This window comes from Puma concolor, chromosome E1 (assembly GCF_028749965.1).
Source record: "Puma concolor isolate L17-30 chromosome E1, mPumCon1.1.hap2, whole genome shotgun sequence".
Lineage (NCBI taxonomy): Eukaryota > Metazoa > Chordata > Mammalia > Carnivora > Felidae > Puma > Puma concolor.
Window position 1 is genome coordinate 38,787,020 of NC_141680.1, and position 17,042 is coordinate 38,804,061.

At 50.7% G+C, this 17,042-nt stretch overlaps 1 long non-coding RNA gene and 1 other non-coding gene across 2 annotated transcripts; one reads left to right on the forward strand and one right to left on the reverse strand.

The window, feature by feature from the left end:
• Window positions 1-3,851: 3,851 nt before the first annotated feature.
• Window positions 3,852-10,715, reverse strand: LOC147574311 (uncharacterized). Its single transcript, XR_015243727.1, has 3 exons — window positions 10,651-10,715; window positions 5,310-5,474; window positions 3,852-4,136 (listed from the first exon to the last, which is right to left on the reverse strand). It is a non-coding gene; the product is annotated as an uncharacterized LOC147574311 (long non-coding RNA).
• Window positions 10,716-13,471: 2,756 nt separating this feature from the next.
• LOC147574312 (U6 spliceosomal RNA) lies at window positions 13,472-13,578 on the forward strand. Its single transcript, XR_015244423.1, has one exon. It is a non-coding gene; the product is annotated as a U6 spliceosomal RNA (small nuclear RNA).
• The last annotated feature ends 3,464 nt before the right edge of the window (window positions 13,579-17,042 follow it).

The following is a 17,042-nucleotide window of genomic DNA, read 5'->3' on the forward strand; positions in this document are numbered from 1 at the left end:
CAGACACGGCAGGGTAAGCGAGTAGATCTCCAATGGTGACCCGAGATTTCACAGGGCAGGAAGAGAAGGGTCTTTGTGGGCAGTTGCTATCCTGGTCCTGAAATGAGCAAAGCTTGGAATTCCCTAGGGGAGCTGAGGAGTTGCGGGGTGGGGGTGGGGTTGGTGAAGAGACTGAAGAATCTGTACCATCCTCCTGCCTTCTTCCCTACCCCTCACTGACAGGGACAGGCCTCTTTCTCCCTCTCCACCAACCAGTCTGACCTCTCCCCCCAGCGGTTCACTTCTGAGTGACAGACAGACAAAGACAGAGCTGCAGACAATCGACTGACGGAGGCCCCACCAAAGCTCCTTCCCCACCCCCCCCCACCCCCCCAGAGAGGCCTTAGGCTGGCCAGGGCCAATGGGAGCTGTCACTCCAGTGGCGTTGCCTTCAGGTGACAGGTCTTCTGCAGACAGAGTGACGACCCGGCTAAAAAGGCCTGAAATTTTTGGGATTCTGCCTGTGCCTCTTGGAAACCAGTTTCCCAGTCAGTTGCCTCTGGGAGAGGAAAGGGCGGGGCACCAGCAGCCACCCCAGCAGAGAGCAAAGCGAGGTCCCACTATCTGCTAGGGAGGGGATCTTGGGCCAGTTATGGTCCCTCTCTGAGTCTCTGTTTTGTCATCCGTAACATGAAGGATTGGTTTAGATCTCGGAAGGCCCTTGCAGCTCTAACATGAGGATTCTTAGTAGACTCGGGAGAAAGAGCCCAGAGTAGCATTTCTTCTCATTGGCTGATACTGCTCCGGGACTCTGCAGGCAAACATGGGAGGAGGCGGGCATTGGATGCTGTGGGAGTGTTTATGTAAGCTGTTCCTGGTGCGGAGGAGAACTTTTCTCCTCATCACTCCGAGGGGGTCCCTCCCTCTAAACCAGATTGCTTTTTGCTCCAACCACCTTGGGACTTCCTGGCTCGTGCATTAGCCTGGAATGTGGAATCGGCACCAACAGCCTCGCAACACTCTCCCACATGTTTTGCTCTGCTTCCAGGCTGGCCTCACCCCTCGCCCCTCTGTCCTCTTTTGTCTGTGGCCTCTGTTATTACCCTGTTTCTCCTGAAGCCAGAGATGTTTGGAAAGGGATGTTTGGGTCTTGTAATGAAGCTTCAGAGTCTAAAGGAAAGGATTCTCCTTTTTCCATAGAAAGACCTCCAGAGTCTGGTCTCGGAAGCCAAGCAGGGTCTGGCCTGGTTAGTACTTGGGTGGGAGCAAGACTTCCAGGTTCCCAAGGCCCTGAGGCCTTACAACTGCCCCTTGCCCACTAGCAAGCCTGGAGAAAGAACCCAGTACATCGCTTGCAAGGCTGCCCGCTGGGAGTGCATGTGAGATCACCTATAAACAAAACCCCTCGGCCTGGGGGAATGAGAAGCATTCGGTGTGTGGGATGGCTAGGGGGTCAAAGCAACCAACCACGGGCCAAAGTCAGGCCAGGCTGCATCATTTGAGTACCAGACCTGTGTCTCTCCACTCCTCCCTTAGTCTGAGAAAACACTGGGTTTTAGCACAAGGGGCCTGGCTTGGACAAATGCTCTGCTCCAGGAGCCCACCTTACCCCCCCAGTCTGTGCAGAAGAAACCATTTCTAGCATTTTCAGAATCACAATGGAAGAGTCCTGCCCAGGTGGAAGGGGAACTAGGGTTGCCTGGCTTACCTCTCTTGGGGACCTCAGGTGACCTGCCTCAACATAACCAAGAAGTGGGGGGGGGGGGGGGGGGGAGGAAGAGCCTCCAGGGGACAGTACTGGGGGCTGGGCCGCTGGGGGTGGGAGGAATGGGGGGTGTCCAGGGCCACCAAAGGTGGCTTCAGGTGCACAGAATCTCTTCCCAACTGGGGCCAGTCATCCCCAAGCAGCGAGTGCAGGGTGTCTCTCCCACTCCGCTTTCCTCGGGGCCATCAAGGATGCGCCCGCCGCCCTTCTCACCGGTCCCCAGGCTGTGGGAGCTGGAGGGGCAGTGCGCTGGGCGGAGGAGGGTGGGCTCCGCTGGGCCGCCGGGAGGCGGGGGAGGGGAGGGGATCTGATTAGAAGCCGGGCCGTATGGCGAACGCTGCGGAGATGGAGGTAATCACTGAGCGGGCGAGACAGCGTGCTCGGCGACAGCAGGCGGCCCGGCCGTCGTCATGACAACCGCGGCCTCCGGGGCGCGCGGCTCGGCGCAGCTCCGCGTCCGCGGCGGAACATCTGCTTTGCACGGGGCTGCTGGGAGCCAGGGGGCGCGGGCGCGGCTGCTCCCCCCTCCCCGCAAAAAAGAAACAAATTAGGCCAACTGTCCAATGAGGGGCCGCAAATGTATTTATTAATGCGAGGGAAAGGTTGTTCCGGAGCGCAGTTTGATTAATGTTTGAGTCTTCAGCCTGTCAGTCTGGTTTTGTCTCCCGCGAAAGGGGAAGGGGAGGGGTGGGGTGGGGGGCTGGAAGGGGAGTGGGGAGGAGAGAGACAACAAAGCGGGAGGGGATGTTAATAGCCAAATAGGCTCTTTTTCATGTTTCCCTCAGCCTGCCACCCTTGATGGATGGCTCAGACAGAGACCGGAGCGCATCGGGGAGACGCGAGCCCCTCCAGAGAGCTGGGGGAACGGGGGAGAGGGGGGAGGCTGGAGCCTGGCTGGGGTCTGCGGGGATGGAGCTCCCCGAGGGCTGCAGGGAAAGGAATGGCCCCGGGAACAGGGCAGCTCCTGAGGAAACCGGAGGGAAATAGTGCACACTGTTTACAAGCCTCCCCCGTTTGCAACCTTTGGGCCCGGGGAGACAGCACCGGAAGTCGGAGGTTGAGGATCTGTGTCCCCCTCTGGATAACAGGGAGGGGCGAGAGGCTTTCACCCGTGGGGGTAGGGATGGGGGAAGGGAAGTGGGCAAAAGATGATGGCTTCGAATTGTCCCTCTTTCTGTCCTCTGCTTTTCCCTTTGCTCTCCACCCCCTCCCCCACCGTATTTCTACTCTTCACTTTTTGCTCTATTTTCCCTCCCTTTGTCTCTTCTTCCATTGTTTCTTTCTTCCATCTTCCCCTCCTGTCTTGGTGACATCAGCTGGCTGTGATAGGGTCTGCCTTGCTAAGATGTCTTCTGTGAACACAGACTGAACACATACAATGTTTCCTGTTTTCTGTGTGTTCTTTTCTGGAGGCATGGGGGGACTTTGGGCCCCACTGGAACCCCAAACTTGACCTCGATTAGGAGAAAACACAACCCGACCCTTTTTCTGCCATCCTCACCAAATTCCCCTAAGCCCCAGCTCACTAGGAAATGGGGAGTGGCGTTGGCCGTGGTGGAGGCCGAAAATTACAGATTCCTGGCCAGGCCTGGGATTCAGAAACACAGGAGACGGTCTGTAGACTTAGACGGTTCTGAGGTTAGAGGCTTCCTCATTACTATCCCTTGCCAAAACACAAAGTGAAAAGAAGAAAGTAGCCCTTTAAAGACCAGGCAAAATTCGAATGTTATTTTGCGGCTCATTTTATCTTCTCATACAAAAAGGGATTGAATTTATATTTCCTTCCCAAGTGCTTTGCGAGAATGAAGTTATTAAACATTGGAAAAGCTGCTTGAGCAGACCAGAACCCTATTTTCCTTAGAAAAATATTATTTACTATCATCAGCATCACAATTATTATTATTTAAAGTCTTGGGGTGGGTGGAATGTCCTCTCCACAGCCATAGCAGGGTGGTTCAGGGCAGGGACTCTGGATTCAGACCATTTGGGTCGAGTCCTGGCTTTTCCACTCCCTAGGTGGATGATCATGGGCAAATTCCTTAGCCTTTCTGAGCCTCGGTTTCCTTATCGGTAAAACGGGGATTATAATATCCCTAGATCACTGGGTTGTGGAAGAAACAACTGATTTAGTCCAAGTGTATGGCATTGTGTCTAATGGTTATGTGCTCAATACATGTTGGCTGTTATTATTTCTCGGTTATAAATCCTTTTCAGGGGCGCCTGGGTGGCTTGGTCGGTTGGGCGTCCCACTTCGGCTCAGGTCATGATCTCACGGTCTGTGAGTTCGAGCCCCGCGTCGGGCTCTGTGCTGACAGCTCAGAGCCTGGAGCCTGTTTCGGATTCTGTGTCTCCCTCTCTCTCTGCTCCTCCCCGGTTCATGCTCTGTCTCTCTCTGTCTCAAAAATAAATAAAAGTTAAAAAATAAAATTAAAAAAAAATCCTTTTCAAACAAATCCCATGATCACCAGCACTGAACAGGCGTAGTGCTCCAACTATATACATGGCATTACATTAAATACAAGATGGGAAAAAAATAAATAAATAAAGTTAGACAGGAAAAAAAAATACAAGATGGGAAGAAGCATAAACATGGTATCTGCTCTTGAAGGGTTTACAGTCTTTCTTACAAGAAAGAGTAGGTGCGTTAACGTTAAAAATTATCTAAGGAGTCATCATCCGCCAAGTGCCAAATAAGTAGCATGGATGCCAAATGCTTTCAGTACTCAGGCGAGAGGGAAGGGTTGCAGGACTTGGAGCCAGGCACCCCTCCCCCAAAGGAGCCATGGGGACCTGATCCCCATGAGAGATGGGGCGAGAGACGGACGTGGAACCTTAAGGAGTATTGAATATAGACATGGAGAAATTAATGATAGATAGATAGACAGATAGAGATTTTTAAAGGGAAACTTAATCTAGTGGTAGTACATACATAGAATGAATTGATAGAAGAGAGACTGGAGCCCAGGGGGCCAGCAAAGTAGGACCTGGACCAGAACGGAGAGGAAAGAATTAGTGTGAGATGCGTGAAAAGGTTTGGTGCCTCACTGATGTGAGGAAGAGAGGGAGAAAGGGAAGCAATTATATACTGGGCTCTAATCTAAGGCTTTGAACCTAGCACGAGGGAGACGATCTACAGAAACACTGGTCATCACTGACTTGAGTTCTAGTTGGAGCCTGCGTTGAGCCGACCACCGCACAGCCTGGTGGAAAGTCGACATTATCCACCCTCCATCAGCCTGACACATGTTTTGAGTTGTTGGGAATTGATAGCCCCGTACATCTTCGTTTGCCTCCCTTCCTCCCTCGTGACTGACCTTAGAGGGCAAAGGTTCATCTTCTGGCAAGTATAAATAGCCCTTTTGGGGGACTAAGCCCGGGCTTAGCCCCAGCAGCCGGACGCTTCAACAAATGAACCAAGAAGGGTGTGCCCATCATCCTGTCTCTGTTCTCCAGGAACTGAAACTCTAAGATGGTGTGCAGTTTGACTATCATGAATTGAGGCAAATTTAGAAGCAAATGCCCTAGGCGTCCTGCCTGTCTTTGAGGATATTCCCTCCAAAGTTACCTCATCAGGTGGCTGCACTTGTTCCAAATGTTTCCATGGCGCAAAACATTGGCGAAGGCTTCATGGGAAGTACCTGCAGAGTCTGCGGCACATTTGTTTTGCTGTCCTCGGTGGTATTCGATCTTCATCCTGGGGAGGTGGGATGGTTTCACTGTTTTTCGTAGGCTGGTGTTTTTCAAAAAAGTTTCCAAACTGCTTTTAGCAAAGTGTTGAAATAAAGCCATCGCCTCCTACTAAAGAGCTTGACTACTGAATGCCATGTATGATTCTGGATCAGAGCCCGGACTGGAGGTGGAGGAAGGTGGGGATGGGAATAGTTATAAAGGACATTACTGGGAAAGTTGATGGAATTTGAATATGGACTGTGAGTTACATAGTGGTCTTGCAGCCGTGTTCAATTTCTGGGTTTTGATCATCATGCTGAAGTTATTTGTGCGAGAGAATGCCTTTTAGGAACTGAATACTAAAGGGACATTATGTCTCCAAATTTCAAAAAGGTCAGGGAAAAAAATACATAAGTACACATGTGGATAGAGAAGGATAAAGCAAACAGGTAAATGTAAACAGTGAATGAGTCTGGGTAAAGGGCATATGGGAGTTCTTTGTACTATTTTTGATATTCTTCTGAGTTTGAAATTTATCAAAGTTGAAAGTTATTAAAAAAAAACAACACCCCAACTATGGCCTCCATTTGAAGGAGAGAGACTCATTTAGACATTGATTCTTTCAAAATAGTCCTCTCAGGAGGCACAGGATTCTTTTTTTTTTTTATGTTTGTTTATTTATTTATTTTGAGAGAGAGTGTGAGCAGGGGAGAGGCAGAGAGAGAGGAAGAGAGAGAGAATCCCAAGCAGGCTCCACACTGTCAGCACAGAGCACAACGCGGGGTCAGTCTCACATGAGATCATGACCTAGATGGAAATCAAGAGTCAGATGCTTAACTGACTGAGCCACCCAGGCACCCCAAGGCACAGTACTCTTTGACACTTTATGGAGGGTTGGATGAAGACATGGAAGGAAGCCAAGGTCAATCAGACCTGGGGATGATACAGAGCTGGTTGATATTTGGGTGAAGGGCTCAGGATCTAAGACCTTGGTAGGATGGGAACATTGGCCCAAATTGACCACAGTGAGACATGATAATGCTCCATCTGTGTTCAATTAAGTTGCATGAGATGAAATTTAAAAGGGTTAACTGATATGTTTCCTATTTGTCACTAAAAGCATTAATAATTCAGTAGGGATGAGGAGGACATGGCCTAACGGTGGCATGTACCCAAAGAAATACGTTTGGTTGACTGTAACCTCCATAGGCTGATAGAGGCTACTATGATCTGTGGTTGCCATAAAAAAAAATTATAGATTCAGAGCTGCATTAATAAAAGTACAGTCTCTAGAACAAGAGAGGTGATAGTCTTTCTCTGTCCTCTGCCCATTGGACTTCATCTAGAGCATTCCTTTTAGGCCTGGGGCAGTATGTATAAAGAAAGACATTGCTAATGCAAAGAGGCATAACGAAAGAGAACAGTGAGATTTTTTTTTTAAATTTTTTTTTTCAACGTTTATTTATTTTTGGGACAGAGAGAGACAGAGCATGAATGGGGGAGGGGCAGAGAGAGAGGGAGACACAGAATCGGAAACAGGCTCCAGGCTCTGAGCCATCAGCCCAGAGCCCGACGCGGGGCTCGAACTCACGGACCACGAGATCGTGACCTGGCTGAAGTTGGACACTTAACTGACTGCGCCACCCAGGCGCCCCGAGAACAGCGAGATTTTGAAATGAGAGCATTTGAGGAATGGCTGAAGGAACTAGGGACGGCTAAACTCTCCGAGGTTCCTATTAGCTGCCTTCTAGACATTCGATTAGCATCTGGAACTGGGGAGAAAGTTTACACATTCTCCATCACTTCACAAGGTGAAAATAAGGACAGAAGGATGGGAATTATGGGGAGACAATATGAGAAATAATTTTCTAAACATTAAACCAGTCTGAATATAGAAAGGGGACACGTAGTGAGATAGTGAGTTCCCTGTCACAGGAAGTATTCAAAGAAAGACATTTTCTTTCTTTTTTTTTTTTTTTTCCAACGTTTTTTATTTTATTTTTGGGACAGAGAGAGAGACAGAGCATGAACGGGGGAGGGGCAGAGAGAGAGGGAGACACAGAATCGGAAACAGGCTCCAGGCTCCGAGCCATCAGCCCAGAGCCTGACGCGGGGCTCGAACTCACGGAGTGCGAGATCGTGACCTGGCTGAAGTCGGACGCTTAACCGACTGCGCCACCCAGGCGCCCCCAGAAAGACATTTTCAAGGCTACTGCAATAAGAATTCTTGCAGCGGGAAGGACCCTGGATTGAATAGACCTCTCTGGTCCCTTGAACTCTGAAATTCTAGGCAATCATGTGTCTGTTTAGAACAAACAAACAAACAAAAAACCCACTAGCCTCATTACTCTGTGGTCTTTATTAGATCATGTTTACAGAAACTGCTCACAAACCCAGTACTTTCATAAGGCTTGGGAAGTCTGAACAAGGAACCTCCTTTGGAGTGCTCTCTGCTTCTCTTCTCTGCCCCTTGGTTGCCTCAGCCTAGAACTTTCCGTATCTACCTGCAGAATAGGACTCCCCTTGACAGATTACTAATGATGAAAATTCTAGGTGATGTAGCAGTCTCCCTACCCATGCTGACCGCGGCCCATATTTGGCATTTCTTTCAGAGCACAATTCCTGCACTTGAGGAATTTAGTTGGGATCCCAGCACTCCTGCTTAAGGTGGGAGAAAGCTGAGTGAAGGTGTATGGGTTCTAAACCCCCAGTGAAACTAACTTCTGGGGAAGGACTACAAATCTTTTTTTTTTTTTTAATTTTTTTTTCAACGTTTATTTATTTTTGGGATAGAGAGAGACAGAGCATGAACGGGGGAGGGGCAGAGAGAGAGGGAGACACAGAATCGGAAACAGACTCCAGGCTCTGAGCCATCAGCCCAGAGCCTGACGCGGGGCTCGAACTCACGGACCGCGAGATCGTGACCTGGCTGAAGTCGGACGCTTAACCGACTGCGCCACCCAGGCGCCCCAGTACAAATCTTAAAACCAAAGGAAGGTAGAAAATAGAGATAAGAAGTAGCCTCCCCCTCTCTGCTGTAGTCTCCCCCCCACCCCCAATTCTTTTCTGTTCTGATCACGGGAAGAATGATTAGTCAGCCGAGGAAGGACGGGAGAAGAAAGCAGATGAGTTTTATCTGGCTGGGGTCTGCCTGAGCCACGGCCATGTGACTACCTGGCTGACCTGGGGTCTCCATCGTGTCCCTGCCTGTCCACAAGACGGATCAGGCTGCCCTTCTCTACCGCCCTCCTGCTCTCATTCCAGGGGAGGGTTGCTAGGATAATTATAGCCTACTTGTTTTTCTCTTCTCCTACTCCTTGGGGTCCTATTTATTTATTTACTTATTTATTTATTTTTACTTTCTCGGGGGACTGAGAAACTTCTTCAACACTGCGGCAAACTAGAATCGGGAAGCCTCCCTCCAGCAGAAATAGAGGTTAGATTCTCAAAAGTCATCCCTAATTTCCATCCACTGTTATCTGGGGACCCATTGCTCTGCCCTTCATCTGGGCAACACAGAGCCTCTCCCCAAATACTCAGGCCCTCTCTGGTGTCTGCAAAGCTGCTCCCCTCCTGCGATCCCACGCGAGTTGCAAAATCCCGCAAAGCATCAATTATTCCACTTGCAAAGTGGGGAGTATGATACCTACTTCATAGAATTTTTGCGAAGATTCAACAAAACAAAATACATAAAGCTCTCAGCCAGGGACTGGCAAAAGACAGCCTCAGAACATGGTAGCTCTTATTCCTCGGACTCACATTTGTCTGAGCTCCGTGGACGAAACAAAAGGAGATGGTAAAGGTTAGGGAGACAAACCAAGGAGGCGACTCCAAGAAGACACGTTGAAGGGGTGGGTTCGGTTAAATGCAGGAAAGAAGCCTGGAAGAAGGAAGGGAACAGGTGGGCTCCCTGGAGACCGGCCTGCGGAGAAGGACGGAATGGACGGAACGAGACAGAACAGAGGGATAGGGACAGACAGACAGACAGCAGATGGGAAAGGAAGGTGGCATGACAAAGTGGGGGGGGGATGGAACCCAGCTGGTGTGAGACAGACAAGAGGTGTTGGGGAAGAGAGAAGGAAAAGAGCAAAGTGAGGGGGTGGCCAAAAGGAGAGGGGGAAGCAGGGGCAGGACAGACAGACTGAGAGCGAGTGGGGAAAGCATAAGACGGACAGACAGATGGCAGGGACAAGAGGGTGCCCTGGGTTGCCTGCATTCTGCTGTGTTTACCAGCTAATTGAGTTAAATTGTTGTCAGAGATGTAATTAAAGGGTAGAGAGAGCTCTCTGGCAGGCCCGAAACAGATGGAGGGGGCTTTAATTGGTAATTAAATTCTTCCCTGGCAGCTGAGGAAGGAGCTTGTGCTTCAGCCTCACAAGGCCACGGGTGGCCTTCCCCCCTCTCTTGGCCCCTCTCAGGGGCTCTTTGGGGAGGGGGCTGGGCTCTGCACACCAGCAGCCTGGCAGGCGGGGAGGCCTGGTAACTGCAGGAGAATGCCAAAGCAATCATTCCTCCCTGCCCGGCTGGCTCAGCTCCCATGGGCTTAATCCAAGCAACCCCCCGCCCCCCCCCCCCCCCCCCCCCCCCGTGCCTGCCCCTTCCTAACCTCCGGACTCCCCACCCACCCAACTAGCATTGACCAGTGAATTCCTTCGTGGCCCCTATTGCGTCACTCGGGATCCCAGGGAAGAATAATGAGTTCTGGCCCCGCATCCGGATTGGCTCGGGAAGGGTTAGTTGGTTTAGTCAGGGACCCAGGCAGACCCATCTGTTGGCACGGCTCCCATGAGCCTCTCAGCATCTGCCCCCTCCCTGCTACCCTCCCTTTCAAGGAGCCACCGTGCAAAGATTCCATTCTGCCTGGCACATCACTGGCGCTGACTCTGCACCCGTCCTCGCCTCCCCCCCGCCACACATAACCCCCCAGCAGCAAATAAGACAGGATGGGATCAGCAGCCTTGATGGGCAGATTAGTTAGACTCTCTAAGATGTGAACGTTTACACTAATCGGCTTTCAACTCCAAATCTCAGTTTGACCTGCATTTCATTGGAGAAGGACCCTGGGGACAGCAGATTTCCCCGAAACCCGCATATTCTCGACTTGTTCCACTTCAGAAAGAGATAAGTACAAAGACAGCAAAGAGGCGAGGCTTTTAAAAAGAAAGCTGAAAGGGAAGTTAGGCAGAAATAAAATCCAAGACAGACATTGCGGAATTCTTGTAAAATGCATGGCTGACTGTGAGTCAGTAATCCGGTGCTGCTCTTACATCAGTAAAGCTCCATGCTGGATGCATAAATAAGGGTCCTGGGGATCATTGTCTCATTATAGCTCAGCTGATCAGACAAAAGTTCTTTGTCTTGCTGTGGGCTCCTCGCTCCTCAGGGCCCAGAGCGTCATGGAGGAGCTTAGAGGGGTTTCTGGGAAGGGCCATAGAAATGACAGAAAGGTTCAGGAAGCACAATGCCCAGCTGTATGGATTTCCACTTGGTTCTTGGAGGTCCGCTCTGCTGTTTAACTTGAGCCCCACATATGCTGTTCTCTCGGCCAGGAACTATGATCCCTGCCCTCCCATCCTCCTTCCCCAGACGATCCTGAGGCCACAGCCGTGCCCTCCTCTCTTCAGGACGCTAACCCTCACCCTGTCTCCCCTCTCCCAGCATCCGCACGTTGCTAGTTTATTTCTGATTCCCTCCCAAGGCTGAAAGGCAAAGGCCAAGGACCCTGTCTATTTCACTCCCCGCAATCTCCCCAACACCTCCTGTAGGACCTGGCGATTGGTAGGTACTGAATCCTTTCTTGCAGAATGAAGAAATAAGCCCAGAACACTCAGCATGGAGGCAAACTCTGAAAGCCAGCAGTAAAGTTATGCAGATGAGAGCGTTAGAAATGCAGCAGGGAGTTAGGCTGGCTGCAGGGAGGAACTTTTTAAAACTCTTCCTATATTTGCTAAGGGAGAATGAGGGAAATCTCTTTTATTTTTATTTTCTGTTTTCAAAAATTTTGTTTAACTTCTAGCTAGTTAACCATAGGATATCTTTTTTAGATATAGAAAGAAGACAAAGTCAGGGGCATCTGGCTGGCTCAGTTGGAAGGGCATGTGACTCCTGATCTTGGGTCATGAGTTGGAGCCCCCCGTTGGGCATAGAGATTACTTAAAAATAAACACATACATAAATACATATGTTTTTTAATTTTTTTAAACGTTTATTTATTTTTGAGACAGAGAGAGACAGAGCATGAACAGGGGAGGGGCAGAGAGAGAGGGAGACACAGAATCTGAAGCAGGCTCCAGACTCTGAGCAGGCAGCACAGAGCCCGACGCGGGGCTCGAACTCACGGACTGTGAGATCATGACCTGGGCCGAAGTCCGACGCTTAACTGACCGAGCCACCCAGGCGCCCCCATAAATACATATATTTAAAAAGAAAGGAGACAAAGTCGAATTGATGGCCTCTGTCTCCACTGTGGGCGGCCAGGAGAGTGAATGTAATGGCTCCCAAACACCAGAACCCCACCCCCACCATCGGAGATTTTTAAATCTGTAAATTTAGGGGCCGGGGAAGACACTGTATTTTTAAAATCTTCCTAGTAATTCTAGTGATTGACAGATTTAGAAACAGCTCAATTAAATGTCAGCTTTCTCTCAGCTGCAAATATTTGTTTTTCTTTCCTTCTGCGTGTTGCTCCCCCCTCCGCCCCCTCCGCAAGAATGAATCAGTCTGGCTGATTCTAATAAACCTGAAAGAAAGCAAGCTTTGGGAATATTGACTTCTATATTCTTCACAGAACCTGGGCAAATGTAGGAGTGAAACCTGCTTTGCTGAGTGGGTCCTTTCACTCCTAGCTGAATGAGGTTATGATCCCTGGTGACCACCCTCTACGTTCCCTGTTGAAAAGACCAAATTGAAAATGAATATGATTTTAACCCTGGTTTAGCAGTCCCATCCCACAAAACATTACTGAAATACAGAAGTTGTCAAGGTCAGGGACCGCTGGAGCTGAGGGCTGAGCCCTGCCTTTGATTTCTGGTCTCGGCCTCTCTTGTTTGGTATCCTCCCCACCACATATTGATGAAGTCCACTGGGCTTCCCCAAGAAGGCTCCAGCTCTCTCCGTGCCTGAATGGACCCAAGTCACATCCCTTCACCCAGGAGGTCGGGGTTGGGGAGGTCAGGAGAGGAGATGGGTGGCATGCCTCCCACCCCCACCCCCAGGCAGTCTCATGCTCCTCCTGCCTCTCAGACACCTGCAGGTGTAAGACTTCTCCTGAATGCCCGAGGCCACCACAAGGCCTCGGGGGCCTGCAGGATCAAGCTTCTCCCAGAGTCGCTTCCTGGCCCCTCAAAGCTGACTTGCCACAAGGCCGAATGCAGCTGTAAAACCCAAGCCTCTTTATTGTTGTGCATTTCCCTTCTGTATCCTCTGTGGCCTATTATTGAGACCCGCAGAACTGAGAGCTGGAGCAAATCTCAGGCTTCTCCTGGTATGACAGTTTTCAAGTCCCGGATTTGGGCAAAGCCTGCTGGGGAGGGGGCTCTCCTGCTTCAACCAAAGCCAGTTCTGCTCTTTTTCTGTTTTTATACCGCATGTTGGAGTTCTGGTCTGTGGTGTGCTGGTAAAATGGAACAGCGGCCTGTGGGTGGTTGTGAAGTCCCGATTTGGCACATTTGCCAATTTCTGTGGTGCCAATACTCCCACCAAAGCCCTATTTCAAACTACCAACTGGAAGTCACCTGAGGCAAAGTTGGGAAATGCACATCAAAAGCTCTTGGAAGCCCTCGGCAGATCTGGTGCTGGTCCTTCTTTTTAAAAGAAGTGTTGGGGCGCCTGGGTGGCTCCGTCGGTTAAGTGGCTGACTTCGGCTCAGGTCATGATCTTGCGGTCCTCAAGTTCAAGCCCTGCGTCGGGCTCTGTGCTGACAGCTCAGAGCCTGGAGCCTGTTTCGGATTCTGTGTCTCCCTCTCTCTGACCCTCCCCCATTCATGCTCTGTCTCAAAAATAAATAAACGTTAAAAAAAAAATTTTTTTTAATAAAATAAAATAAAATAAGTGTGAAGGGTGCTTGCTTCGGCAGCACATATACTAAAATTGGAAGGACACAGAGAAGATTAGCCCGGCCCCTGTGCAAGGATGACAGGCAAATTCGTGAAGGGTTCCATGTTTTCGTAATTACACCTGTTGTTAAAAATGTTTTAAATAATAATAAAAGAAAAGAAAAGAAAAGAAAAGAAAAGAAAAGAAAAGAAGTGTGAAGAGGGGAGCCTGGCTGGCTCAATTAGTAGAGCATGCAACTCTTGATCTCGGGGTCATGAGTTTGACCCCCACGTTGGGCAAAAGGTTTGCTTAAAAAAAAATAAAAGAAGTATGCAGACCACCGTCTAGCACTGTCTTTTTAAAAAATTTAATCTATTTTGAGAGAGAGAGAGAGAGAGAGCACATGCGTATGTTGCGTGCACACACGCGGGGGAGGGGCAGAGAGGGAGGGAGAGAATCCCAAGCAGGTTTTGCGCTGACAGCGCAGAGCCTGATGCGCGGCTCGAACCTATGAACCCGAGAGATCATGACTTGAGCCAAAATCAAGAGTGGGACGCTCAACCAACTGAGCCACTTAAGCGCCCCTAGCACTGCCTTTAAAATATAAGGCAAATGTTGTTTTGGATTCTGTGTCTCCCTCTGTCTCTGACCCTCCCCCGTTCATGCTCTGTCTCCGTCTCAAAAATAAATAAACGTTTAAAAATAAATAAATAAATAAATAAATAAATAAATAAATAAATAATATATAAGGCAACTGAGGCCCAGAAAGACTAAAAGAACGGCTGAGGGTCACACAGTTAGCCAGGACCAGTGTCCTCCTGACACCCAACCTCTGGATGCCACACTGTATCAATCCTGCTCAACCTGCCCTAGGCAGCTGGGGGAGAGGGGAAACCAAAAATCATCACAGACAGAGCCGAGGCCACGGCTCCGGGGATAGAGTGGCAGCAGATATGTCCAGATAAAGGTCAGAGGGTCTTGAAGCCAACCTTTGCGGGCACCTACTTGGTGCTTCTCCTTCCTCTTCGTGGGGGCAGAAATAAAAAACTCACCCCAAATCATAAAGCTTTAAACTCAAACTCAAAGAGCCCTATTTTCCACCGACCTCATTCTCATCCCCAGGGAGTGAATCGTTCCCCATTCCTGGCTCGGATCTCAGGAGGCACCCTACCTTGCCCTCCCCGGGTCTGTCTCCCAGACCTGCTGCAAGCCCTTCCTTGGACGATGCCATCTATGTCGTTGAGGGGGGAGCAGGAAGGAACTGGGAAAAAACAAGCCCTTTCAGACAAGTCCAAGAATGATTATTTTAGCAGCTCTTCTATTCTCTTCCTGGGTAAGAAGCAAGGAGAGAGTGAGGTGGATGTCAAGTAAGGGAGCTTGATCTTCTAGAGCCCCGGATCCTAGCTCTGGCTCTGCCACCAACTGGGTGGGCCTCTTTCCCTCCCTAGGCATCAGTTTCCCCATCTGTATAATGAAAGGTTAAAGCTGATGCTTTCTAGCATCTCTTCCTTTTAAAATCCTATGAACCACTAGGGAGGAATGTGTAGGCAACTGTCCAATAATGTTTTCCCCCTACTCCTGCATCCCACTCTTTTTCCTGCTTCCGAAGAACCTTCTCCTTGCACTTCTGAAGATGCTCCCCACTATATAGACAACACCCCGCAGAGGCTCCCTCCCTCCGATTTCTCTGCACATGGATAGGAGACCCCGAAGTCTCCTGGGACTGCCTTGGCAGCCGGTCTCCTGTTTCCTAGAGATTCTCTGTCACTGTGCTTCTTCCCAAGGAGCTGGGGTCACAGTGCCAAGGAGAAGGAATGAGGGGTGGGGGTCATCTTTTTCCCCTCTAACCTCTGCCCAGCTCTTCCTGCTCCAGTCTGGTTTGCCAGTGGAGGGGAGGGAGGGTAGAGGGAGGTGGGTGGCAACATAATCCTATGGCCCCCAAGCCTGTCCTGCGGCTTCTCACACCACTGTCTTCCCCTCCACAGAAAGAAAATGGGTCACGCTCAACAAGGGCCATTATTGCCAGCCTGGCCCTGCTGCTCCCTGATACAGCCCAGTCCTCCCCCGCCAGATCTCATTAAGGGGTCGCCACTTATGCTTCCCAGCCGCCCCCCATCCATCTTTGGCCACGGATGACAGACCGGGCCCGGGGGCTGATGTCCGGCAGGTGACAGGGTTAATGGCAGAAGAGGGCAGAGGGCAGAGGCCAGCCAACTCACAGTGGCAGGAGGGCAGCCTGGGGAGGCCCTGGGTCCATTCCAGCTCGGCAGCCCCTCAAATTATAGCACCTGGGGGAGGGATGAGTCCTGGACTCCTCCATCCCTAGGGAAGCAAGGTAGGCAGGGTCTGTCATCTTGGGAGCAGATGGTAGGAGGAGAGAATGTTAGCTTGGGAAGAAGAAGAGTAAAAAGTCCAGGGTTCGGGGGGGGGGGTGCGGAGTGGGGGTGGGGGCAGGGCTGGAAAGAGGAGGAAAAAAAAATCCCTATAGTATAAAGAATATAGTATATAAAAACCCACTGTGTATGTGGGCTCAGTGAAAACATTTACCCCTGGGATCCCTGGGTGTTCCTTGGCAGGAAACACATTATCCTGGTGATGTGCATGAAGTCAGGTGAGTGTTTTGGAGGGGGTGCCCATCACTCATTTTGTTTTCCTCCCGGCTGCCTGTTACAGTGGCCTGGCACTGTGGTTAGGGGCAAGGTTCCAGACTCAGACAATGTGGGTCCAAATAGGTTCAGATCCTTCCTGTGTGAGCCCAGGTAAGTTACCCAACCTCTCTGAGCCTGATTTTCTCCTTCTGTGCAATATCTCTCTAGAAGTACTGGCTCCCAAGAGGATGAAATTAGACAGCGAGTGGAAAACACAGCACCGGGCCCGCCGTGAGTGTTCGGGAAGGGCTGACTGCTCTCGGTAGGAATGCACTGCTGGCGTTATTACATCACCTTTGCAGCTTCCCATCCATCCCCCGGCTTTTTCCCAGGCCGTCTGCCTCAGGACCTCCCTGCATTTGACCTCCTACATGCTCATGATCACCCCCTGGCCTGCTCTACTCACTCCCAGGAAGCTGCTGAATGCTGCTTTGGGGGCAGCTGTCCCCCCATCCCCCCACTGCTCCCAGAGAGGAGGCCCCACAGTGGCAAGGGTTAGTCCCTCTGGGCCTTTGAAGCCTGGAAGGGGGAGGGGCTGCCCTGCGCGCCCGACCTGGGGGGGTGGGGGGACCAGGCTCAGCCCCCCACCTCCCACCGTGGGAGGAGAGCCAGGAACAATGGGCAATGGAGGGCTGGCCCCAACGCTGGCCAGCTGGCAGGCAGGGGCGGGGGTGGGGTGAAGGTGGGAGCCTGCCCTTCCCAAAGCCAGCAGAAAGTGCTTCAAGAAAGCTGATAGTGCCTGGGGTCTCCCCACGAGGACCTCAGATACTGAGGGTATCCCATGGAGAGGAAGAGAAAGATTGTTGCAATGTCACCTCCTGGACTGAAGTTGTCCAGAGCCCTTGGGAGGGGTTGCAGGGAGCCCCTCCTCAGTTCCAAGCACCCCCCCCCATCCAAGCGCACCCCAATCTCAGGGTAGGTAGAGGAGCCAGCTAGCACTGTTCTGC